Below are 27,461 nucleotides of genomic sequence, written 5' to 3' on the forward strand. Positions count from 1 at the left end.
TTAACAGAGACCTTCAGATGACTTTATTAGCAGGCAACAGTGACACAATTCTAAAGGACCTGGGAAAAACTACCCACAAAATTAAAAACTTCACACATAAAAAGTTTTAATTCCACAGACAGGTCGCTCATCTGATTTATCCACATTATGATATTTTAAAACAGTGTCCAAAAAAAACACAGTAGTAGGGTTTTTCTTCTGACCTCTTAAAATAATTCAAGTTAGTGACACCCACGCTGTGTTTCACTCTATTCTGGAAGGCCGTGTTCTTGCAGATCTGAGTGGCAGGTGGGATGCAAGTGCTATGAACCAAAATTACTGACGACAGACTCCTCCTCAAGAGCAAGAGAAGCTGCTACTAAATACAGCTCCATCCGCTTTAAGATTTTCTGCCATAAATTTCCGTAAACCTCTGGGTCCTAGAAACAAGTGCTAGTGCATGAACACTGCACTCAAAAAAAAAAAAAAAAAGGAGGCGGGGAACAAAGGGGAAAAGCCACAGGTACAAAGGAGCAGGCAAGCAAACCTTAGCAAAGAACTAGGGCATTACCTACCAAACCTAATCTGACAGTTCTGTGACACCCCCAACTCTGTCCCCCAATGATAGTGGCTGTGATCTTATACTGTTCATATGACAGCCATGTGTCCTGTCAAAATTGTTCCTGGTCCACACAAAAGAACTAGGTGTATGTCAATATTTCACAGTATCCAGCAGAGGATTACAGCTCCTAAGTTTTGAACCACTGCTATAAACACAGAACAAGCACAAAAACAAAAAATTACGCTCAAAAGAAAAATAATCATCTGCTAAAACACTAGCATGTCTACATTTGGCTAAAGCAAGACTACTATTCAGATCTAGCTTTAGATATAATGTTTTAGGAGGAGGACAGTTTCAGATTGTTCTAGTTAAAGACAAACACTATTCCTTCTCTCCTTGCTGAAACTAAAATATATGCAACTAACCATAGCTAAAACTGGTTTAACAAGGTCTTCTGGAATACTTTCTCTTAAAGTACTTTTAATGTATTCTTCTTCAAGAATTTCCAGCCAAGACTACCTGGAAACTTTTGTTAACACTATTTAATAGGCTGACATAGAGTTACTGAGCTTTCAAATGAAATTCAAAGTATAATCTAGTATGCCTGATTAACTGTATCTTTTGCATTTTAATTTAAATTAGAAAAATAAGGCCCATTATTGTTCTACTGTCTGTTACATTTCTGGAAGATCTCAAGATGGACATCTCAGACGTTAGCCTGGGGGCTCTATGTTTTAAATGTGCTCACTGTCCTGAACATAATCATCTCAGACATTTCTGACCAGCTCGTCTGGGTACATTTGTCCTTCAGCACGGTCACATGTGTTCCTTGATGTCTCAGTAACTTCCATGGTGCCTCAAGGCCAAAAAAATTTGCCATTTATTATTAGGTCCAAACAATTTAAAAAGCATTTATGTCCTAATAACTTAGTAACCATTTGAAAACCTAATAAACTTAAGTTGAAGAAAAAATGTCTTTGCTTCATTCTTAAATAACCAGAAGTATTTCTAAGGACGTGTAATGGTGTATATTGTCAAAATCCAAAGACATGTACAACACAGAGTGAACCTAGATATAAACTACAGATTCTAGTTTAAAATAACATAATTGGCCAGGCACGGGGGCTCACGCCTGGAATCCCAGCACTCTGGGAGGCCGAGGTGGGCGGATCACCTGAGGTCAGGAGTTTGAGACCACCCTGACCAACATGGAGAAACTCCGTCTCTACTAAAAATACAAAAATTAGCCGGGCATGGTGGCAGGCGCCTGTAATCTCAGCTACTCAGAAGGCTGAGGCAGGAGAATCGCTTGAACCTGGGAGGCAGAGCGATGCAGTGAGCCAAGACTGCACCACTGCACTCCAGCCTGGACAACAGAGCAAGACTCTGTCTCAAAAACAAATGAACAAACAAACAAACAAAAAACCACAATTACTGTGTAAGAGACATCCAGTGGGGAAAAAATAATGTTATCAATATTAGTTCATCAACTTTAACAAACACACTGATAGAGGCACGAGGCAGACAAATGCCTAGGCAGACAGAAGCAGGTCCCCAGTGAAATCCAACCTTCAGTCTGGAGACAGTCTTGGGTAAATCCTCAGATGCGACTGAGAACCCACCTTCTCGTTTGGCACAGTTTCCTCTGATTGATCCCAATCCTTCACCTATTTTACATATACCTACCCTTTCCCTAATTGGTTTTCTTTCTTTCTTTCCTTTCTTTTCTTTCTTTTTTCTTTTTTTTCTCTCTCTCTCTCTCTCTCTCTCTCTCTCTCTCTCTCTCTCTCTCTCTTTTCAAGACTGAGTTTTGCTCTTGTTGCCCAGGCTGGAGTGCAATGGCACAATCTTGGCTCACTGCAACCTCTGCCTCCTGGTTTCGAGTGATTCTCCCGCCTCAGCCTCCTGAGTAGCTGGGATGACAGGTGTGCACCACCACGCCCAGCTAATTTTTGCCTTTTTAGTAGAGACAGGGTTTCACCATGTTGATCAGGCTGGTCTCAAACTCCTGATCTCAAGTGATCCACCTACCTTGGCCTCCCAAAGTGCTGGGATTACAGGCGTGAGCCACCACGCCCAGCCTCCTAATTGGTTTTCTACACTATCATGCCCACCTTTGAGTGATGTCTTCTCTTTAACCTTTTATGCATACTCACAAACCAATCAGCACACACTCCTTATTCTGAGCCCATAAAAAGCTCTGGGCTCACCTATACTGAGGTGGGAAATTAAAGAAAAATAAAATCTAAAAGAAAGAGAAATAACTTTTCCTGTATTAGGCTGACTTGTCCCAGAAGCAGCAACAGGCACAGCCCAGACCCAGGAAAAGTCTTGATAATATTATCTTTATGTGCTCTGGAGACTTTTCCAGCACTCCCCCAACACAGGGAGAAGAAGAAAAAACTTTTTCTTTGTTTTATAGAATGAGTTTATGGATTCCTGTTCTCTGTAACTAGTGACTTCAAGTATTCTGTTTTATCTAAGAAATACAATGAAGGTCATGAGAAGCCTGAGTAGGCCTGAATTACAGCTGCCCGGGCACCACAATGAAGGTTATATGATAAGCCCATGCCCAGGCAAATGCAGGTAACAGACATCTGGGTTGCATAGCAACAGGGATGTGCAATCCTGAGTTATGAACCTGTTACAATTGAATTAATTGTCTTTATCCTGCCCTCGGTATCCCTGCTTTCACACCACTATGCACTTGCTTCGACCTAGCCCACCCCCTTTTGTGAAGTGTGTATAAAAGTCAAGTGCTGTCTTTGTTCCAAGCCCAATCTTTGGATGTGAATCCGCTGGGCCTGAGTGCACTCAATAAAAGATCCTCCCATTTTAACCCGAGGTCTCTCTCTCATCCTCCTGAATCCGGCAACAATACTAATGCCAGAGATGATTAATTCCTCTTCAAAGGGTTTAACTGTGTAATGTCCTTGTTCTTTGTTCAGAAGCCCAACCTCCTTATACTCCCTTGTTTCTGGCCTGTAAACAACCCTCCTGCTCCTGTTGTGCCTTGACATGCTCAGACACACTCAGACAAGTCTGGACATGCCTTGTACTGTAACAGACAAGACTACTCCTACCCCCTCCTTCTCTTACAAATCACGTGTTTATCCTATTCAAAAAAGTTTAAGTCTCAGCCAACTGGGATCAGTTTAGATTGTACGGTCCAACCCTAGCCAACAGGGGAAGGATACAAGGACAGGAACTGCGTTAGGGATAAAAACCCCTTCCCTACTTTGTTCGGTGTGCTCTTGCGGTCGTAAAAGACGCAGGCAGCATCCTTCTGCAGAAGTAAATTGCCTTGCTGAGAAATCCTTTGTCTCAGTGCTAGTTTTTCTCTTCAGCACCGCTTACTTGTTCCCAACAATCTGGGGGCCTGTCCACGATTCCCATTCTCCTCTGGGGAAGGGTCTTCTGTCCCCACTCATGAGGAGACGTGTCCCACTGCCTTGCTGTGGTGGCCTCAAGGGTTAGGGATTGAGACGCACCTGGTGTGACAAATAAACCCAGACTCTCGGCAACGCGGGAGAAAAAGGCCTACAAATACCACGGCGACCAGGTAACTCTGCGCGTAAACAAAGGTAAGAAGAACCACAAGGGCAGTAAGTATTTCCTTGGTGGTTGGGACATCCTGAAGGTTGAAAAAGTGTGTGAATGAGACACACAACTGAGTGCAAAGCGAGTGTGGAGTCTGGATCTGCGGTTCCATGGTCACCTCATATGGCTCAGGGCGGCTTGCCTGTCTTGCCTGTCAGGGGATTATACTGACCTGCCAATGCTAAGAGGGACCTGAAAATTCCCTCAAAGGAAGCAACCAGAGAAGGAATAAGTGGAAGCAAAAGAGTGCAAGAAATCTCAAGTAAAGGGGGTTGAGCCCCTAAAGAAAGAGTGCAAGAGGCCGGGCGCAGTGGCTCACACCTGTAATCTTAGCACTTTGGGAGGCTGAGATGGGCAGATCACAAGGTCAGGAGCTCAAGACCAGCCTGGCCAACATGGTGAAACCCCGACTCCACTACCAAAAAAAAAAAAAATTTGCTGGGTGAGCAGAGATTGTGCCATTGCACTCCAGCCTGGGCAACAAAGCAAGACTCCATCTTTAAAAAAAAAAAAAAGAAAGAAAGAAAGAAAGAAAGAAAGAAAGAAAGAAAGGGTGCAAGAAATCTCTAGTAAGAGAGGTTGAGCCCTGCAAATTCAAGAAAACACCTTCTCCAGTATGGGAAATACCCCAGGCAAGACAACAGAATTCCCCGATAGTCCCTTAGGTCTCGTGCTAAAATACTGTAAAGATAATGAAAGGACTAAAGATAAGAAGCAACAAATGATAAAATATTGTTTTATTTGAACTAAGGAAACTATCCTCAAACCATCAGTTTTCCGGCCACAGTTTGGGTCAAACGAGGACTGGATTTGTCAGCTTTTAATAGAGTATGTAAATAACAAGAGTCTGTCTCTCAGGAGGAGACACACTACGCCCTGTGCTGACAGCAGGGGCCTGTCCTCCTCTACCCCTTCAAAGCCAGTAAGAATAAGCCAGAAACTACTTCCCCTATAGAAACTAAGGCCCCTACCCCTAAGCAACCCGCATGGGATCCTTCAGACCATCTACCTCAGCCAGATACCTCTCACCTCCCTCTCCCTCAGGCAGCCGCCCTGGACCCTTCTCCCGACTCACATTGTGCCCCTTCTTTATAATCCTAACTCTTGGAATCATTCCCAGCCTGAGGGCCCTCCCCCAGGAAGGCTTCCACGTGAGATAGAACAATGTAGAAAGGATATTCAAAACTTCCCTTTCCCCACCACTTCTAAAGAGTCAGCTCCAACTCTCTTCCCCTTAAGGGAAGTGCCCCTCAGAGGAGGCTGCGCTGGCTTTGTAAATGCTCCGTTAACTAGCTCAGACTTCCGAAACCTAAAAAGGGAACTCAAACCACTCTAAGTGACCCTTATAGAGTGGCTGACCAGATTAATCAATTTCTTGGACTCCCAGATATATACTTAGGCTGAGCTAATGTCTATCCTATGTATTCTCTTTTCAGGAGAAGACAGGAGCATGATTCACAGGGCTGCTATGACAATTTGGGAATGTCAGCATCCCTCAGGTCAGAATGTCCCAGCAGCTGAACAAAAATTTGCAGCCACAGATCCTCAATGGGATAATAACAATGCAGCCCACTGAAGAAATACGTAAGACCTTAGAGAACTGATAATTAAAGGAATTCAAAAATCTGTACTCCATACCCAAAGCATTACCAAAGCTTTTTATATACAACAAGGGAAGGATGAAGGACCTACAGAGTTGTTAGAAAGGCTCAAGGAGCAAATGAGGAAATATTCAAGTCTAGACTTAGAAAACCCTCTTGGGCAGGGGATGTTAAAGCTCCATTTTTGTTACCAATAGTTGGCCAGACATCACCAAAAAAAGTTATAGAAAACAGAGAACTAGAAAGATAAAGCTATAGACCAGCTTTTGAGATAAGCTCAAAAGGTGTACGTACGAAGAGACAAGGAAAAGGAAGAGCAAAAGGCAAGGATCATGCTATCCACCCCACAACAGAACACTCAGGGGCCAAAACCTATAAAGAAATTAAGCCCCCACTTTCCAGGCCATATAAAGGCTACGAAACAGCACAGCCAAAAGTAGAACCCAAAAGTAGAAGGGAAAAAAGGGCAAAACGAATGTTTCAAGTGTGGAAAAATAGGCCACTTTAAAAAGGAACGTCCCAAATGGGAAAAAAGAGAAAGAAATTCCACTCATGACCTTCAGGGAAGAACGGGAGGTCAGGGGCTCTACTCTTTTGACCTCAAGTCCCACCAAGAGCCCTTGATAAATTTAGAGGTGGGACCCAAACCTGAGCTTATCACCTTTTTCCTTGATTCAGGAGCTGCTCACTCTTCAGTTTGTTATCTTCCCTGATGTAACTTGTTCATGGGAAAAACTTTTTATTTCGGGAGTAAAAGAAGAGGGGTTTAAAGTAAAAATCTTAGAAGAAACAGAAATTAAATATAAGGACCACACAGTAAATATTACACTTCTGTTAATCCTGGAGGCAGGAACAAACCTATTAGGGAAGAGATTTAAAGCTAAAATTAAATCTAGGCCTCTATGTTAATCAAGAAAAATTCCTCCCCTCCCTAAATTTGCTCACTACCCTCCATAAAGGGTACAACCATCCAGATGTATGGTCAAAAGAAGGAAATCGAGGCAAGTAATAAAAGAAAAAAGGCGTAACGGGTACTCAGTAGTAAATGAAGATACCCCCACAGAAATAAAATTAGGAAGATTACCTAATAACTGGTCTGCACAAAAATGTGAGTTGTGTGCATTAAATCAAGTCTTGAAATTTCTGCAAAACCAGGAAGGAACTATTTATACAGACTCCAAGTATGCTTTTGGAGTGGTCCACACCTTTGCAAAAATTTTAACAGAGCAAGGCCTCATTAACAGTAAAGGCCAAAACTTAGTCCATAGGGACATAAGAATTCAAGTATTAGAAAATCTACAGTTGCCAGAAGAAATAGCTGTTGTTCATGTCCCAGGGCATCAAAGAAATCTTTCCTTTGGAAGCCGAGGGAATAATCTTGCTGACCAAATAGCCGAGCAAGCTGCCTCTTCCCCAACGGGAACCCATTTTCCATTTAACTCCTTGTCTCCCTCCCCCAGCCGCGGTCCCCATCCTTTCCCATAATGAACAAGAAAAGTTAAAGGAAATAGGAGCCAAAGAAAGCTCAGAAGAAAAATAAATATTACCAGATGGGAGGGAAATGTTGTCTAAACCTCTCACAAGAGAGATGTTGTCTCAACTCCATCAAGGAACTCACTGGGGTCCCCAGGCTGTGTGATGCCACTCTCAGAGTTTATGGGTATATAGAAATCTATACCCTTGCTAGGCAAATGGTGGATAGCTGTATAATATACAAAAAAAAAAAAAAAAGTAATAAATCAACAAATAAGAGGCATCCCCTTGGGGGAAAAAACCCAGAGTTAAGGCCATTCCAAAAAATTCAAATTCATTATACTGAAATGCCCCCAGTAGGCCATCTTAACTATTTATTAGTAATAGCAGATCATCTCACCCACTGGGTAGAGGCCATCCCTTTCCCAAACATAACAGCTAAAAATGTAGTTAAAACTTATTAAAACAAATTATACCAAGGTTTGGAATTACAGAAAACACTGATTCAGACAATAGAACCCATTTTACTGCCCTCATTACTAAAGGACTCACTCAAACACTAGGAATAAAACGGGAATATCATACACCAAGGCATCCAACCTCATCAGGAAAAGTAGAAAGAATGAACCAAACTTTAAAAAATCATTTAACCCAACTAATTTTAAAAACTCAGCTACCTTGGACAAAATGTCTTCCTATTGCCCTGTTCAGAGTCCAAACAGCCCCCCAAAAGGGCACTGGCCTCTCCCCTTATGAAATGCATTATGGACTGCCTTACTTAAACTCTAATATTGACATTCCCACTTTTGAAACAAAGGATCAGTTTCTCAAAAACTATGTATCAGGTTTGTCTTCCACCTTTTCCTCTTAGGACTTAAGGCCTTTTAGCACAACTCCACCCCTTGAATTTCCAGTCCATCATCACCAGCCCAGGGATTACGTCCTCGTCAGAAGTTGGAAAGGAGAAAAACTGGAACCTACTCAGGAAGGACCTTATTTAGTACTTCTAACATCTGAAACGGCAGTCAGGACCACCAAAAAAGGTTGGACTCATCACACCCAAGTCAAAAGAGCACCATCCTCTCCAGAGTCATGGACTACCGTTCCAGGACCCACCCCAAACAGAGTAACATTAAAAAAGAAAGTTTAATCTGTCTCTTCCTCCTTATCTTCCTTTCCCCAGCTACCTCACATCTTATTATTAATATAACCAGATCTAGCTCCCCTCAAACCATTACTTTTAACACTTGTCTTGTTATGCCTTGCGGGGATCTCCAAAGCCAAACACAGCTGGCCTCTTCAGAAAAGTACCTTTGCCCTTCCAGGATAAATAAAACTGCCTGTAGAACTGACTTTTGCACAGACTGAGCCTGATCCTATAACTGGTGGTTCTGTGATACTTGGGGAGATGTAATGTGGACCACCAAGTATCGAGGCTGGACCTCTTCAATAGGTTGTACCTCTCTAAAACCTTATATTCACTTTACCAAAGGTACAACCCCCTCCACTTGTCAACTCCAACAGTGTAATCCTGTGCAAATCTCTATTAATGTCCCCACTTCTACTGACGCCAACCCCACTCTAGGTCACTTCTATGGCCTAGGAGCTAATATTCCTGGAAAGGACCCCACAGGATTCTTTGAAATGTGCTTCATTACTCCTCCACCCCCTTCACCTTCTTCTCCTTCTAAACCCTTTTCCAATCAAACAGCTGTTCTTTCTGTACCCCATGATGAAACTGGGGCAATGAGGCATACAAGACTCTCTCACTGCCAAGTTAAAGGCCCTGCAGGTCAGCCCCCAAGAGCCATCCGGCCTCCAGCTTCTGATGTTAATTTTACCTCATGTCTCTCACGGCAGGGGAAAGATTAACGTCCCTCAGAGACCTAAAAGGGTGCAGTGAAACCAAGCCTTCCCAAGAGCTTACCAGTCAAGCTGCCTCTTGTCCATTCTCGAGCAAATGTATAGTGGTACTGTGGTAAACTACTGTTAGGCACTCTGCCTAGAAACTGGAGCAGCACTTGAGCCCTAGTCCAATCGGCCATCCCTTTCACTCTGGCATTCTAGAAACATAACAGGACAGAGGATCAAAAAAAAAAAAAAAAAAAAAAAAAAAAATAGACAAAAAAGTGGGGGTTGCCCCTCATGGGTCTTTTAACCCTCACATTTATATAGATGCTATTGGGATCCCAGGAGGGGTACCAGATAAATTTAAAGCCCGAAACCAAATAGCTGCAGGATTCAGATTCAAATCTTCACTGTTCTGGTGGTCAACTATAAACAAAAATGTAGACTGGATAAATTACATTTACTATAATCAACAGCGGTTTGTCAATTACACAAAAGATGCCATTAAAGGGACAGCTGAACAATTAGGCCCCACCAGCCAAATGGCCTGGGAAAACAGAATAGCCCTTAACACAATGTTAGCAAAAAAAAGGCGAAGCCTGTGTCATGATTGGAGTCCAACGCTGTACTTTCATCCTTAACAACACAGCTCCCGATGGAACAATTACGAAGGCTTTACAAGACCTTACCTCTCTATCAGATAAGTTAGCCAAAAATTCCAGAATAAATGACCCCTTCACAAGTCTCATGGAAAAGTGGTTTGGTAAACAAAAAGGGCTTATGACTTCAGTATTAACCTCTCTTGCAATTGTTACAGGTGTACTAGTTCTTGCAGGATGCTGCATCATGCCCTGTATCCGTGGGTTAATGCAAAGACTTATAGGAACAGCTCTCACAGGCCGGGCGCAGTGGCTCATGTCTGTAATCGCAGCACTTTGGGAGGCCGAGGCGGGCAGATCACGAGGTCAGGAGATCGAGACCATCCTGGTTAACACAGTGAAACCCCGTTTCTACTAAAAATACAAAAAATTAGCTGAGAGCAGTGGCAGGCGCCTGTAGTCCCAGCTACTCGGGAGGCTGAGGCAGAAGAATGGTGTGAACCCAGGAGGTGGAGCTAGGAGTGAGCCGATATCGCACCACTGCACTCCAGCCTGGGCAAAAGAGTGAGACTCTGTCTCAAAAAAAAAAAAAAGACAAGACAAGACACAGCTCTCACAAAACCTCCCCACCTCTCCTCCTCTATACTCAGATAGGCTCTTGTTCCTAGGTGATCCAGAAGAACAGCAGAGCCAAATCATGTTAGAAAAAATTTGAAGAGAAAGAATTATCAAAAGACAAAGGGGGAAACTGCCAGAGATGATGAATTCCTCTTCAAAGGGTTTAATTGTGTAATGTCCTTGTTCTTTGTTCAGAAGCCCAACCTCCTTATACTCCCTTGTTTCTGGTCTCCAAACAATCCTCCTGCTCTTGTTGTGCCATGACACACTCAGACATATCCAGACATGCCTTGTACTGTAACGGACAGACCACTCCTACCCCCGCTTCTCTTACAAATCATGCATTTACCTATTAGAAAAAGTTTAAGTCTTAGCCAACTGGGATCAGTTTAGACTGTACAGTCCAACCCTAGCCAATAGGGGAAGGACATAAGGACAGGAACTGCGTTAGGGATAAAAACCCTTTCCCTCCTTTGTTTGGTGTGCTCTTGCGGTCGTTAACAGGTGGCACCTTTCTGCAGAAGTAAATTGCCCTGCTGAGAAATCCTTTGTCTCAATGCTGGTTTTTCTCTCCAGCATGCTTACTTGTTCCCAACACAAGGAACACTCTTGCCTTTGGGTAAGGGGACTACCCCGTGTCCCCTCCCCACTAAAAACTGTTTCATCACTCAATAAAACTTCCCGCCTTGTTCACTCGAGTGTCCACGTGCCTACTTCTCCCTGGTCATGAGACAAGAACCCAGACCTAGCTAAGGAGGAAAAAATCCTGCATCAATACCACACAAGATGTTAATAATAGGGAAATGTGTAAGGCAGAAGGAGAAAGTATATGGAAATTCTCTGTACTAGTTGCTCAATTTTCTGTATACCTGTAATTGCTCTAAAAAATAAACTCTATTAAATATGATAAAAAGAAACAAAAGCAATCAAGTAACACATTGGCGAAAGGTAAAAACCTATTGTGCTCATGGTGTAAGAAAACTGGCCAGGCACAGTGGCTCACGCCTGTAATTCTAGCATTTCGAGAGGCCAAGGTGAGTGGATCACTTGAGGCCAGGAGTTTGAGACCCGCCTGGCCAACATGGCGAATCCCCTTCTCTGCGAAAAATACAAAAATTAGCTGGGTGTGGTACTGCGTGCTCGTAATCCCAGCTACTCAAGTGGCTGAGGCAGGAGAATCGCCTCAACCTGGGAGGTGGAGATTGCAGCAGTCGCACCACTGTCCTCTGGCCTGGGTAACAGAGGGAAACTCTGTCTCAAAAAAGAAAAGGAAAAAGAAAAGAAAGCAGAAAGACAAGCTTCTTTTAAGAACCTAGAAAAGTTTCTAACATTACTGATTCAATATTCACTCCCTTCTCCAACAGGCACAGTGCTGAGGACACACGAACACAAGACAAAGGCCCTATCCGGGAAGAGCTTTCATCTGGGGAGACACATCAGAGAGATGATCAAACCAACGTGTGTACATGGAGAGCCTAGTCACGCATGCACCCTAATCAGCTTCACAAAGATTACTGCATTTAATAGGTATAATCTTCATTTTTTTGTTTTTTGTTTTAGAGACCAAGTCTTGTTCTGTCATCCAGGCTGCGATGCAATGGCACTATCTTCGCTCACTGCAACCTCCACCTCCCGGGTTCAAGCCATGCTCCTGCCTCAGTCTCTCAAGTAGCTGGGACTACAGGTGCTTGCCACCCAGCCTGGCTAATTTTTGTATTTTTAGTAGAGATGGGTATTCACCATGTTGGCGAGACTGACCTCAAGTGATCCACCTGCCTCAGCCTCCCAAAGTGCTGGGATTACAGGCATGAGCCACCGCACCCAACCCTTAATAGGTATCATCTTTCCATGAAATAAGTATTTCTCCCATTTTAAAATGAGAAATCAGAGGCTGAGAGGATTTGAACCCAGGTCTACCCCACTCCAGTTACCATTCTATTTCAGAGCACAGGCTTTAGAAGAGGCAGATCTGGCTTCAAATTCCAGTTCCACCATTAAAAGTGGTCCTTGGGGAGGCTATTTAATTTCATTAAGCTTTAATTTCTTCATCTTCTTCAACTTACAGCATTGTTGAAAGATTAAATAAGAAAACATAAAGTGTTTGGCAGGCCCTGACACAGAGTAAGTATGGGGACGGGCACGATGGCTCAGGCCTGTAATCCCAGCAATTTGGGAGGCCAAGGTGGGAGGATCACTTGAGCCCAGGAGTTCAAGACCAGCCTGGGCAACATAGCAAGATCTCATCTCAAAAACAAACAAACAAAAGAGTAAGTACAATACTCAGTAAGTATGGCTACTGTTCCATGCGGCACACGGACCTCTCAAGGAGGAAGACACTACTGGCAACGAAGCAAAGCCGCTGTTAGGCCCACAGTCCAGGAACCAGCTGAGCTCTGCACAAGATGAGGAGGGGGACCTTCTGAATGCAAACAGCTTAAAACACTAAATATTTCCACTGGACATTTATCTTTTCTACTAAACTTTGAAATGCACCAAATAAAACCCATGTGTTCACCACACTAAAATAATTATCTCACTCGAGACCCTAAAAATACAAGATGTAAATCTCACAAGACTTTGTTAGAAACCAGTTATTTTAAGTACATAATTAGCTGACTAAAAGAAGGAACTAGGTATAAATAACAGCATATTAGGTCTCCTGCCTTCTACAGAGAAAAGAAAAGGCCAAAGGAAGATAATGGCAAAAAAATGATCATACTTCAGTTCAGGCACTGAGAATAACACGCTCCCTTTATAATATAAATTGTGAAAGGAAAATAAATCTTGGGGCCCCCAAATCACTATCCGCTTCCACTCCACTCAAAGCCACCCCTCTACTCACTGAGAAAAATGCTAAATGCTTCTGGCTGCCTCTCTTACCTACCTGCCACCTGGAGACCCCTCCCTGCTTCGAGTTGTCCCGCCTTTCTGGACAGAACCAATGTACATCTTACATATATTGATTGAGGTCTCACGTCTCCCTACGATATATAAAACCAAGCTGTGCCCTGACCACCTTTGGACACATGTTGTCAGGACCTCCTGAGGCTGCAGCGTAAAAGGTGCACGTCCTCAACCTTGGCAAAATAAACTTTCTAAATTAATGAAGACCTGTCTCAGATATTCGGGGTTCACAGAATAGAGAAAATATAGAGGAAATATATGGATTTAGTTATCTAATTCACTGATTAGCACGTATACTATATTCGGTTGACAGGAGAAAACATGGCCCTGAAGATAAATATCAGTCAAGTGGAAAGGGAACTTTCATAAAACAAATGAAGGAGAAGGGGTACTGAGTAACAGCATGTTCTCTGCAGAGGTTTCCGGTTACAGGTAGCCCTGAATCTGGCTTCTAATGGCATTTACGTTTTCCACAGAATAAGGAAACCCGATCTACTTGGAAAAGAAAGATTGCATGTCAGGAAGCGAATTGCTCAGCTCCATTGTGGCCTGAATAAATGTAAACATGAGACTGTTATTCCCACAGTTCTGGGAGGTCATCTACTATCCTCAGGACAAAAGCTTTCTCTGCCACACAATTATCTGCCAGACTCCACACTGCACCAGTATCTGTGGCCTTCAGCTATTTTAAGCTCAGCTTTCCTAGCAACTTCCTCCCACTCCCCACCACCACCCTCACCCACACCCACCCAATTATCATGTCTGCAACTCGGCTATCCAAGTGTCCTTTCCCTCCACTCCTCCAGCACTGTCGTTCTAGGACTAAGACACAAACCAGGGAGGCATATGGCAGAGCAAATTAGAGCCTGGGCTCTCGTGTCAATGGACCTTGATTTGGATCCCAGCTGAACACCCAGGAAACAAAGGCCTCCCGTCCAAGCAAACAGAATGAAAGCCACCAACAAAGATGGAGCGCTGGGAAAAAGGGTTACTGCCCAGCAGGGAGACGGATCAGACCAGACAGAGCAAAAGGGAAAAGAGGTGGTGGGAAATAGGGAGGTTTTTCAAAAATTGAGTTTAATTGACCAAATTGGGCAGTTCCCCCTCAAACCAGAATTGGTTCAGAGTGACTCCCAGAGAGGTCTTTTAAAGCAAAGACTGCAAACTGGCCCCATTGGGAATTACGAAAGCCAAGTTCCTGAGCGCTGTGGGCCGATGGCCTCCAGATAGGCACAGGCGCCCTGCCTGCTCAGGGGCACGGCACCCGGTCAGCCCATACCGTTGTCAGAAGGTGAGGCAGCCAGGTCAGGGCAATCACTTGGTAACCAATTTCAACCTGTTTCTTCACTTGTAAAGTGGGATAAAAGAGCCTACCCACAAAGTAAGTGTGGGCAATAAATGAGATACTGCCACACAAGCACTCTCTAAATGTTGTTCCTAGACCTCTTACATGTTAAGTATTTTCCAAATTGCGGTTCAGTGGCAAGATCCCTGGCTGCCACCCAGGAGCCCAGGCTCCTCTGCAGGCCAAGCAGTATCATCTTCACCCTGGGCTTGTCAAGGTCAAATAAAAATAAAGAGCTGAATCTCTAAAACAGTTTCATTTGGGAAAAGAGAATTGCGGCCGGGCGCGGTGGCTCAAGCCTGTAATCCCAGCACTTTGGGAGGCCGAGATGGGTGGATCACGAGGTCAGGAGATCGAGACCATCCTGGCTAACACGGTGAAACCCCATCTCTACTAAAAATACAAAAAAATTAGCCGGGCGAGGTGGCGGGCGCCTGTAGTCCCTGCTACTCGGGAGGCTGAGGCAGGAGAATGGCGTGAACCCAGGAGGCGGAGCTTGCAGTGAGCCGAGATAGTGCCACTGCACTCCAGCCAGGGCGACAGAGCAAGACTCCGCCTCAAAAAAAAAAAAAAAAAAAAAAAAAGAGAATTGCAACTTGGCGCATAGAGAGAGACCAGGGTGCTCTTCGGTATGTTTGAAGAAAAAACAGAAGGTTGGGGGTTTAATGAGAAAGAGAAATGTCACTCATCTACGAGGCCCTGCTGCGAGCCGCTCCTTTGATCTTAAAGAAACTGGACAGCATATGAAGACTGAATATCCATGTGAATGCGTGACATGAAGAACCTGGTGACAGCGTCTACTCTCTGCATGTGAACAGGCTCAGAAGGGTCTGAGGGACTCTCTGAATGAACTTAAAACTTCTGCCTGTTAAGAACAAGTTTGACTCTGGTAAATGGCCTTCATAGCTAAACTATAAAACCAAAGAGGAGGGAAGGAGAGGAAAACAAGGATGAAAAAGAAAAGAAAGAAAAGCAAGAAAGGTGACATACTGTTTTGAAAACTCATTGGTACTAGTGAAGTTTCTGGGAGCTGGCAAGCTCTGACTGATGAGTGAGTGACGGCGCTGAGAACAACCAGTCTTAGAGTCACAGCAGTTATTTCAGCAGCAAGGAGGTAACACTGGTTTTAAAGTTACAGCAGGTCACTCTGGCAGCCGGCCTTCAAGATAATGCCGGGGCAGACGCTCTGTGTCCCAGCTTTTCTTCTTCCCTGGTCTCTCGACTCTAGTTTAGTTGGGTGTGACAGGGTAAGTCCAATTCATATCATCGATCTTCACAGACTGTATACTTGCTGAGAGCAGAACTCAAGGGGCTCAGTTGTCACTGCAAGCTCCAGACCAAGCACAGTGGCAGGAGCTATGTCAATCCCCTCCAGAAAATAACAAAGAGCCCAGGAGGCAGAGGCTGCTGGAGAATTGTCCCATTGGCCAATGGCATACCGAACTCCCATCTCCCTGGTACATGGCCAATATTCTCAAACTAAATAGCTTTGAGTGCTTTAAACTTTTAAAGTTAAAAACATGATATAGTTTTATGTGAGGATAGTAACAACACCTACAAAGCACTCCAAAATATCCTTCATGAAAAAGAAAACATGACTATGAGAATCCACAACACTTTTTTTTTTTTGAGACGGAGTTTTGCTCTTGTTGCCCTGGCTGGAGTGCAATGGCACCACCTCGGCTTACCGACACCTCCACCTCCCCGATTCAAGTGATTCTCCTGCCTCAACCTCCCAAGTAGCTGAGATTACAGGCATGCACCACCACACCCAGCTCATTTTGTATTTTTAGCAGAGATGGGGTTTCTTCATGTTGGTCAGGCTGGTCTCAAACCCCCGACCTCAGGTGATCCACCTGCCCTGGCCTCCCAAAGTGCTGGGATTACAGGCATGAGCCACCGTGCCCGGTCCGCAATGTATTTTTTAACCTTTCCACCATATGGTAATAATGCAGTCAAAATACACGTCATGTTCATTTCCACAGATGTAAATACCACCCAGAAGAAACTGAAGACACTGTCATTCCTATTTTCCATTCTCATCTCAGCCTTACCAGTCAATATCAACTTCAGTTAAAATGACTATCAAATCAGTACTAATTTGATTCCTTGCATTGAAGGGTTGCCCATATTTTAAAATACTTGAGCCACAATAAGGAGCCAATGGGGCGAAGCGACCATCTGTGGGATTATGACTGAACGCCTTCAAGTCAGAATTCCACTCAGGCAGACGGGTACAGCAGTGCCTGCGGGGCCTCGATTGGCCTCCAACGGCCTCGGACAGCCGGTCCCCCCCCCGACCGCGTGCCAGGACCAGGGTCCGGTGCAGACAGCCCCTCGTCCTGGGAAATGCAGCCGCCCCCTCGCCCGTTGGGCTACCCCTGTTCGTGGGGAACCTGGCTCCAAACCATTCGTAGATGACCTGCAGAATTCAGGGTCGGGGATTCGTACATAGCAGAGCAGCTCCCTCACTGCGATCTATTGAAAGTCAGCCCTCGACACAAGGGTTTTTTAAAAAAAAGAAGAAGAAAGAAGAAAAAAGAGAGAGAGAGAGAGAGAGAGAGAGAGGGAGGGAGGGAGGGAGGGAGCAAGCAAAACAAAACAAATAAAAATTAAAATACAGTACTTGAGTCAACCAGGCACTCACATTAAACACAAATAGGATAACACAAGGATGTTTATTCCCCTCCCCTCCTTAACTTCTGTTTAAAAAAAAAAAAAAATTTAAGGACCTAGCTGATTTGGATTCATGAAAGTAAAGCAAAATCTCTATGGCAAAGATATCCTTTATGAAGCTTGAGTAGTGCACAAACCCTCCTTTTAAACAAGAAATGTTTCCTTGAACCTTTAATGTTGACCAGTTATTTTTTTCCCTTTGCAGAACTCAGTCTATTGACCAGTTATTTTTATTTTTAAAATTATTATTATTTTTTTTTTGAGACAGAGTCTTGATTTACTGCCCAGGCTGGAGTGCAGTGGCACAATCACAGCTCACTGCAACCTCCACCACTCCCCACCCTCGCGGCTCAAGTGATTCCCTCGCCTTAGCCGCCCCAGTAGCTGGGATTACAGGCAGTTGCCACGACACCCAGCTAATTTTTGTATTTTTAGTACAGACAGGGTTTCAGCATGTTGGCCAGACTGGTCTCAAACTCCTGACCCCCAGTGATCTGCCTGCCTCAGCCTCCCAAAGGATTGGGATTCTAGGTGTAAGCCACCTTGACTGGCCAGTTATTTTTATTATAACGTTACTTAAATAGGCGCAAACAGTTTCAAAAACAAAAAAACTCATGCAATTATAAAATGTGAACGATGTACATTTAATGGGGAAAATGACAATTTGGTGAAGACCAATTTCCCCTTCAAAATGAATATGGAACTGAACAGGAGGGGCACAGCTTCTTTCAAACTGGGCAGAAGCTGTTTGATGACTCACTACTCTCATTATTTTACTCTATTTAAATCTATATTTGTACAGCTCCCCATCTGCAAAGTAAGTACCCCAGTCTCTAGTTGGCTCAAATTCATCATTTACATAGTAATTTCATCCCTATTCTTTTTGTATTTACTTTCACCCATTAAAATAGTATTATCTGTTGTACACAAAAAATAAAAGCCATGCATGTGCTGATGGTACTCAGCTGTAAGCATGCTACACAGATGATCTCAACGTGCCTATGTAGTTTTTCCATTATCAAAATAAAAGTACAAAGACAACCAATCCCCGTTACAGAATTAAAGACACCAGTTAGAAAAAAATGGAGGCATACATATCTTTAGATAAAAATCTTTATACTTAAGATGCCTGATCTCCGTCAATAAATCTTGAATGTCAAATGCTTTGCACGCCACAATTGCTTAAGCCCTAGGCAAACAAGAATGTCTACAGGGCCATGAAAGGTTTTATTTCTCTTTGCTTTTCATGCGTTTAAAGCAATCACATGATACTGAAAGCATCCAACGGAAACCAAAATATGCATGATATTCAAAAACCATTCCTAATCTGAAAATTTTTTGGTCTAATGAAGAGCAAACCGAGTATAAATCTCTCTCTAACAACAAAATAGCAGTGTGCATATTCCCCTTCAGATTCGCTTGGACTTGGCAGAATACGGTTTTACTTTCCAGAGTGTAAAAGAGAAATTTATGGACTTCAGAAAAGCATTTGGTGTTCTAGGGAACTGCAGCTGTCAGCTTTTAAAGATGCCATGTGTTTGCCCACATAGAAGAATGCAATGAGCTATGGAAATATTATCTGGTTTCATGAACCAGAATAATAACTCCGCAGAGTCGTAGGCTGCCAACAGGAGTGGTTTAATCCACCAGGAAAATATTGATCATTCACTATTTATTAAATATCTACTGTGCGGGTTGTACCTCATAGACCTTGAAGCACTTAAAATTTAAATCACACTCTGAAGAACAAAGAAAAGAAAATCAGGAGTAACACTATGACTTGAACACTTAACAGGGTAGGGTCATCTGTAGAATTCTCTATCTTCTCTACCACCTCCATTCCCTCAACACAGGAGTTCACTCTTTTATTTAAGAGGGTCACCACTCAGCTCATCATTCCACACCGGCTTTTACACGCTATTCTTTCTTTGTTAAAATATTAACAACAACGGCCATCATGAGATGTAAATTAAAGCTGTATTTTCAACAGATGGAATAAAATAGTGGTTGAATTCCTCAAGGAACTTGTCTTTTGGATCTGGAATCTATCAAACATAAAAGACAAGGGCCAGGAACAGTGGCTCATGCCTGTAATCCCAGCACTTTGGGAGGCCAAGGCAGGCATATCACAAGATCAGGAGTTCAAGACCACTGTGGCCAATATGGTGAAACCCTGTCTCTACTAAAAATACAAAAATTAGCCAAGCTTGGTGGCAGGCGCCTGTAGTCCCAACTACTTGGGAGGCTGAGGAAGAAGAATCGCTTGAACCTGGGAGGCTGAGGTTGCAGTGAGCCGAGATCGTGCCACTGCACTCCAGCCTGGGCAACAGAGCAACACTCTGTCTCAAAAAAGAGAAAAGAAAAGAAAAGAAAAGAGGCCAGGCGTGGTGGCTTATGCCTGTAATCCCAGCACTTTGGGAAGCCCAGGCGGGCCGATCGCCTGAGGTCAGAAGTTTGAGACCAGCCCGGCCAACAGGGCGAACCCCCATCTATACTAAAAATGCAAAAATTAGCCAGGTGTGGTGGCTCACACCTGTAATCTCAGCTACTTGGGAAGCTGAGGCAGGAGAACTGCTTGAACCCGGGAGGTGGAGGCTGCAGTGAGCCGAAATTGTGCCACTGCACTCCAGCCTGGGTGACAGAGTGAGAGTCTACCTCAGAAAACAAAAAACAAAAAACAAAAAAACACTACAGCTGGGCAGATCACATGAAGCCAGGCATTCTAGACCAGCCTGGCCGACAGGGTGAAACCGCATCTCCACTAAAATTACAAAAATTAGCTGGGCACGGTGGTGCACGTTTGTAATCCCAACTACTCGAGAGGCACGAGAATTGCTTGAGTCCAGGAGGCGGAGGTTGCAGTGAGCCGAGATCATGCCACTGCACTCCAGCCTAGGCAACAGAGTGAGACTGTCTCAAAAAAAAAAAAGAAAGAAAAAAAGAAAGAAAGCTATAAAATTTAAATTTTAAAAATGTACAATACAGACAACAGCCCAAAGGTGGAAACAACCCAGTGTCCATCGAGAAGTGAATGGATGAGCAGAATGTGGCAGACACAATTGAGTACAATTCAATTCAGAATGTGGCAGACACAATTGAGTACAATTCAATTCAGAATGTGGCACACACAATTGAGTACAATTCAATTCAGAATGTGGCACACACAATTGAGTACAATTCAATTCAGAATGTGGCAGACACAATTGAGTACGATTCACCCCTGAAGAGGAAGGGAATTCTGCACATGCTAAAACACAAGATGAACCTTGAAGACGTTAGGCTAAGTGAAAAAACCCAGTCACACAAAAAGTCAAGTACCGTGTCATTCTACCCATAAGAGGTGCCGAGTAGTCAAATTTATAGGGACAGACAGAATGGTGGCCGCCAGGGGCTGGGGAAAGGAAGAATGGGGAATGAGTGTTTCATGGGGACAGAGCTTCAGTTTGGGGAGATGAGAAAGTTCTGGAGCTGGATGGTGGTGGTGGCTGCCCAACGATGTGAATTTAATTAGTGCCACTGAACTCTGCACTTAAAAGTGGTTACAGGCTGGGCGCGATGGCTCATGCCTGTAATCCCAGCACTTTGGAAGGCCAAGGAGGGTGGATTATGAGGTCAGGAGTTCGAGACCAGTCTGGCCAATATGGTGAAACCCCATCTCTACTAAAAACACAAAAATAAAAGTTATGGCCAGGCACAGTGGCTCATGCCCAGCCCACAGGCTTGTAAATATAACGTGGACATTGCTAAATAAACTCAAGAACAGGAATTTGGAGAAGTACATAAAGCAGTCTCCTTCTAGCGTATGTTAAATCCGTCACATGAAAACATGATGTAATAAGAGCCTATTTATACAGCCTGTTGAAAAAATCATTCCTCTGAAAAACTTTTAAATAAAAGTTATAGCCAGGCGCAGTGGCTCATGCCTGTAATCCCAGCACTTTGGGAGGCCAAGGCAGGCGATCACGAGGTCAGGAGTTCGGGACCAGCCTGATCAACATGGTGAAACCCCATCTCTACTAAAAACACAAAAATCAGCCAGGCATGGTGGTGCATGCCTGTAATCCCAGCTACTCAGGAGGCTGAGGCAGGAGAATCGCTTGAACCTGGGAGATGGAGGCTGCAGTGAGCCGAGATAATGCCACTGCACTCCAGCCTGGGCAACAGAGCAAAACTCCATCTCAAAAAAAAAAAAAAAGTTATAATGGAAACCACCCTACTTTCTTCCTGTCCCATGTACTACAAATTCAAATGATGCAAATCCACACCAGGGGTTCTCCGGGCTAAGGAGGCATAAGAATCACCTGGAAGGCTTGCAAAGCCACAGACTGCGGGACCCACCTCCAGGAATTCTGACTCAGTGAAGAATTAGGATTCGGAACTCTTCGAATGTACATTCTAAACCAACTTTGTGTGAAGAAAATTCAAATGAAGGTAATAGGTGTTTGGAGAAGAGCTTTCTAAACATTAATGCCATAAATCCTGCAACACACCACTGACCACTTAAATCAATTTACTTCTTAAAATATGTACTTGTAGCTTTTAGTTCTGGCCTTGTTTTTTAACACACACACAAGCATTAAACTAGGAAAAAGAAAAGAAACACACATTTTGTGATTAGGCCTACCTCACGTTATAGAATAACTTATTAATTAAGAAAACAAGAATTATGTAATAACTCTTGGGTTTTAAATTTGGAGAAATCTTAAAATCAGATTACCATTCTACCAGAATCAAGAGTTTTACTTAAAATAAATTTATGTTCCATAGGAGAACCAAAGAAATAGGATTTTGTATATACTTTGTATTCATCACAAAAGCCACTCAAAATGCTAAGTGACACATAAACCAGGACACGCTTTTCAGGCAACTAGAGGGATTATAAGCTTCAGTTCACTGAACTATTTTACTCACAAAACATGATTTGCATCAGATTCTTTTGAACCATAAACAGTAAACACGCCTGACCAAAAGACTATGTTCCAATGTAGCCTTTTTTCAAAATTTTCATTATGTCATTGGGTTAGAGTAAAAAAAAAACCAAAATTTCACTGACAGAGTACAAGTGATGCAAGAAACAAAAACATACGCTGCAAGACCCATGTACTCTTCAGAGAAATTTTTTTTTTTTTTTAAGACTGAGTCTCGCTCTGTTGCCCAGTCTGGAGTGCAGTGGTGTGATCCCGGCTCACTGCAACCTCAGCCTCCTGGGTTCAAGCAATTCTCATGCCTCAGTCTCCCCAGTAGCTAGGATTACAGATGTGTGCCACCACGCCCAGCTAATTTTTCTATTTTTAGTAGAGACGGGGTTTCACCATGTTGGCCAGGTTGGTCTCGAACTCCTGACCTCAAGTGATCCACCCGCCTCGGCTTCCCAAAGTGCTGGGATTACAGGTGTGAGCCACTGCACTTGGCCAAGAAATCTGTTTTTGAGGGCACGATGATTTGATTCTCACCCTGGGAACACTGGCAGTTGCAGGGAAGGTGACAGAGAGAGGCAGAGAGACCAGTGGAGTGTCAGGACCCTACAGCGGCTGCCAGTGCACAGAAAGGACCCTCTACCAGGAGCAACTGCACGCGGCCAGCTAGACTCAGCCCGGTGAGAAAGGAGGAAAGGTATTCCAGGCAAGTATGTGGTCAAGGCACCAAGACCTGACAAAAAATGGTATACCTAGGAAACGGCAAGAAATTCGACACAATTAGACTGTGCAGTGGGTGTGGAGGCCTGGCCGTAGAGAGGAGGCTGCAGGGACAGGCACAAGGCCAATGACAAAGGATTCTGGGAGCCAAGCTTAAGCTGGGAACCTAGATGAGGTGCATGGACTGGGCAAAGTGGCTCACGCCTGAAATTCCAGCTACTTGGGAGGCTGAGGCAGGAGGGAGGCGGAGGCTGCAGTGAGCTTAGATGGTGCCACTGCATTCCAGCTGGGCGACAGAGCGAGATTCTGTCTCAAAAAATTTAAAAAATAAATAAATAAAGACGAGGTGTAGCCACTTCATTATTTGAGACTTGCAGGCAGCAGAGTCAGGTTTACAATGCACTGACCTCTCTGACAGCAGCCCCGAGGAAGAGCAGAAGAGTGAGGGGTAGACTCGGGGTCCAGAGGCTGCTGTCAGGAGGAGTGGTCTGGGGCTAAGCCACCAAGGCTACAGAACAGCAAAGAGGGCGCCCATCCAGGAGACATCTCTGCCAGCTCCCATCTGGGCACCACCAAGACTGAGGGGTGAGGAGGGAAGGCTGCCAGGGATGCCTGGGTTTCTGCTCTGTGGGTAAGGTACCTGTGAGGCCAAGCATCTAAAGCAGCAGCTCAGGGGAAAGGGAGAGCTTCCGAGTGGTGTTTTATTGGTTCGGTTTTTACTGGGGGGGGGGGGTGGGTGTGGTGGGTGTTTGTTTCTGGTGGGGTGTGTTTGCTGCGCAGGCAGGAGGAGATGAACTCTGTTTCAGAGGCATGAAATCTGCCTGGGACAGTGAAATGGAGATGTCTAGCAGGCAGATGGTTTGGAGTTTGGAAGCTCCTGGGGGGTATCTCGGGTGAAGATAAAGCTTTGAGATCTTTGGTTTACAAAGTGACAGGTGAAGCCACAGGTTTAAATGGGGCTGCCCAGTTAAGAGTCAGACAGCTATGCCTCAAAGAGCGTTAACTGCTCGTTGAAACACCTATTATTGCCAGAAAATGCAAAATATACAACTGGGGGCTCCAAACAGCAAAAGCAGAGGAAAAGGAACAAACCGCCCTTCTGCACCTTAATAAGGCAAGAAAGTGGAATAAAGAAAGTCCAACTCAGAAGGGGAAGGCCAGACACCTAAAAGGAAAAGAAGTAAGGATGCAGCCATCTACCGAAATACACAAGACATTTACAAACTGGATGCTTATCAGCACCTCGGATACTCTACTGATACACCTGGCAGTACAGATCACTGAAAAACAGGTCAGATTTCTGAATGGAAAATGGATCCAGCACATATAAAGATCCACACAGCAATTATTTTATATATTGATCCATAATTAGAGAGAGAGACTTTTCTTAAAAAAAAAAAAAAGCAGGGGGGTGGAGGGCAGGGAAGGGGCCAGCAGAGTCCTCTCTCGGTATCTGTAGGGGACTGGTTCCAGGATGACCCTCCAATCCCAAAACCCGTGGATGCCCAAGTCCCTGATATAAAAATGGAGAGGCATTTACATTTTATATTTAACCTACACACATCCTTTCATATACACAGACACACATCTTTTAGATACAGGGCCTCGCTCTGTTCACACAGGCCAGAGTGGCACAGTCATAGCTCACTGCAGCCTCAAACTCCTAGGCTCAAGCAGTCCTCCTGTCTCAAGTCTCCTGAGCAGCTGAGACTACGGGCATGCGCCACCACATCCAGCTCATTTTTCAAAAAATTTATCATAGAGACAGGGTCTTGCTATGTTGCCCAGGCTGGTCTCAAACTACTGGCCTCAAGTGATTCTCCCACCTTGGCCTCCCAAAGCACTGGGTATTACAGACGTGAGCCACCACAACCAGCCCTCCCATATATTTTAAATTCTCTCTACATTACTTATAATACCAAATACAATGTAAATGCTACGTAAGTAGTTGTAACATGTGTTTTATTCGTATTATGTTTTATTGTTATGTTGTTTTTATTGTTTCTCCTGAACATTTCTGATCCGTGGTTGGTTGTATCTGTGGGTACAGAACACGAGGATACAGAGGGCTGCTGTCCTCTTAACATCAAACTGTATCTTTCAAGAAAATTACAACGCAGTATATGCTTCTTGTTACAACATGCCAAATAATTCCACTAGAACTAAACAAAAGTGTCTGCTTAACAAGCATACAGGTCAAAAATCAAGAGAGATGGATCAATTATAACATCTGCCAACCAAAATCCTCTCTATGGTGAACTTCTCTGGGGAAGCTTCCCCAGGCGGCCCAATAGCCCTATCCAGAGATCTAATAAAACAGACAACAGAAAAGGGCAAGGACTGACTGCCCAGCACAACTGGGCACCTCGGACCACAAACACCACCCACCTCCTCAACCCCAGGCCAGACTCCTGCCAAGCGCCTGCTGCATGCACTACACAGAAACGCTGCCAATAAATTAATCCCTCTCACCTGCTTTCAGTACAAAATATGAGGACCCATTCAGTGGGTTAAAAAGTAACTATAAAAATAAATAAATAAGGAGTAACCATAAATAGAATGGCCCAGTTTAATTTGGGAAAAAAAAAAATCTTGCATCTTATTTGCAACTCAAAATTACATAGAATAATCCTAGAAAGAAGAGAGGAGCAGCTGGTTTTAACTATTAGTTTCCATCTCTGCCAGCAAATGTTTAAACGGAACTGCTAGCCAGGCTCAGTGGCTCATGCCTGTAACCCCAGCACTTTGGGAGGCCGAGGGGGGGTGGATCACTTGAGGTCAGGAGTTTGAGACCAGCCTGGCCAACATGGTGAAACCCCGTCTGTACTAAAAATACAAAAATTAGCCGGGTGTGGTGGCACATGCCTATAGTCCCGGATACTCGGAGGCAGAGGCAGGAGAATCGCTGGAACCCGGGAGGCGGAGGTTGCAATGAGCCAAGATTGTGCCACTGCACTCCAGTCTGGGTGACAAGAGTGAAACTCTGCCTCATAACATAATAATAATAAATACATAAAGAGAACTGCTAAAGGGTGGCTGCACTGATTGAATTTAGGTCCGCACCTTCTCCTTACAGCCTATTTGCTATAAGGAACAATTAAATCAGCAAAAGGTTAAGGTAACTGAACAGGACAAATGACCCAGTTTCTCTAACAAATCAATGGCATGAAAGGAAACAAAAGGAAAGGGAGAATGTTAGAGAATAAAGGAGACCCAGGAAACATAATAACCAAATACAAATGGTTTTATTTGAAGCAGGATCCAAGCAACTTACGAAAGACATTTTTTAGACAAGTGAGAAAATACGAACACAGACAGTGCATTAGATGAAATCAGGCATTATTATTACTTTTGTTAGATGTGATACCAACATGGTGGGTTTTTTTAAAAAGGAAAAAAGGCTCTTTGCACAGTGGCACTATCATAGTCAATGACGTTTACCCGAGGCACGATTATTGCTAATTGAAAACTTCCCAATACCACAAGACAACTTGCAATAGAGCTGGCACTGGCCATTTCCTTTTTCTTTTGAGATGAAGTCTCACTCTGTCGCCCAGGGTGGAGTGCAATGGCATGACCTCAGCTCACTACAACCTCTGCCTTCCGGGTTCAAGCGATTCTCCTGCCTCAGCCTCCCAAGTAGCTGGGATTACAGGTGCCTGCCACCACACCCGGCTAATTTTTGTACTTTTAGTAGAGACAGGGTTTCACCATGTTGGCTAGGTTGGTCTCAAACTCCTGACCTCAAATGATCCACCCACCTCAGCCTCCCAAAGGGCTGGAATTACAGGCATGAGCCACTGTGCCCAGCCTGCACTGGCCATTTCTGACAGTCTCTATGGAGACTGAATATAAAAGGTTTTTTAAAAAAAGTCCGCCTAAGTAATCTTAAGCAACAGGAATATAATTTCAAATTTAAAAAAAGAAAAAGAAAAATTAGCTGGCACGGTGTGAGCCTGCAGTCCCAGCTACTCAGCAGGCTGAGGCAGGGTTCCTTGAGCCCAGAAGTTCGAGGCTGCAGTGAGCTATAATCATGCCACTGCACTCCAGCCTAGGTGACAAAGCAAGACCCTATCTCAAAAAAAATAAAAATAATAAAAGCAAAAGGTTAGAGATGCACGCTGAAGTATTTGTCAACCAATTAACAAGACACTTGAAATCTGCTTTAATACACCAGGAAAGAAAAAAGTGGGGAGAACTGATAAAAAATATTGGTAAGATTTTGTTTTGTTTTTTAGAGACAGGGTCTTACCATGTTGCCCAGGCTAGTCTCAAACTCCTGGCCTCAAGCCATCCTTCCACCTTGGCCTCCCAAAGCGCTGGGATTACGGGCATGAGCCACTGCGCCAGGCCCGGCAAGATGCTGATAACAGTGAAACTGTGTGGTGGGTAAATGGCATTTATTATATGATTCTCTCTACCTATGTATGCTTGAAATTTTCCATAAAACAAGGTTTTGGGGTTTTTTGTTTGTTTTTATAAAACCAGGTAAATAAGAGAGGCAAGAAGCTGAATCTGATCCATTTTATTTCTCCTTGAAATATTTTCCTACTGCACCACAACTGCCTTCACTCCAGCACATTAAAAACACCTGGATACAGCTCAGGAAGAGCATGGGGA

The 27,461-nt window shown here is 44.0% G+C and overlaps 1 protein-coding gene and 1 pseudogene across 1 annotated transcript in view; one reads left to right on the plus strand and one right to left on the minus strand.

Moving 5' to 3' along the window:
* The window catches only part of SEC14L1 (SEC14 like lipid binding 1), a 76,572-nt gene that overhangs the window by 38,500 nt on the left and 10,611 nt on the right, over window positions 1-27,461 (minus strand). The window lies entirely within an intron of this gene.
* Window positions 26,243-26,375, plus strand: LOC119622251 (U4 spliceosomal RNA; annotated as a pseudogene).

Source organism: Chlorocebus sabaeus, chromosome 16 (assembly GCF_047675955.1).
Source record: "Chlorocebus sabaeus isolate Y175 chromosome 16, mChlSab1.0.hap1, whole genome shotgun sequence".
Classification (NCBI taxonomy): Eukaryota; Metazoa; Chordata; class Mammalia; order Primates; family Cercopithecidae; genus Chlorocebus; species Chlorocebus sabaeus.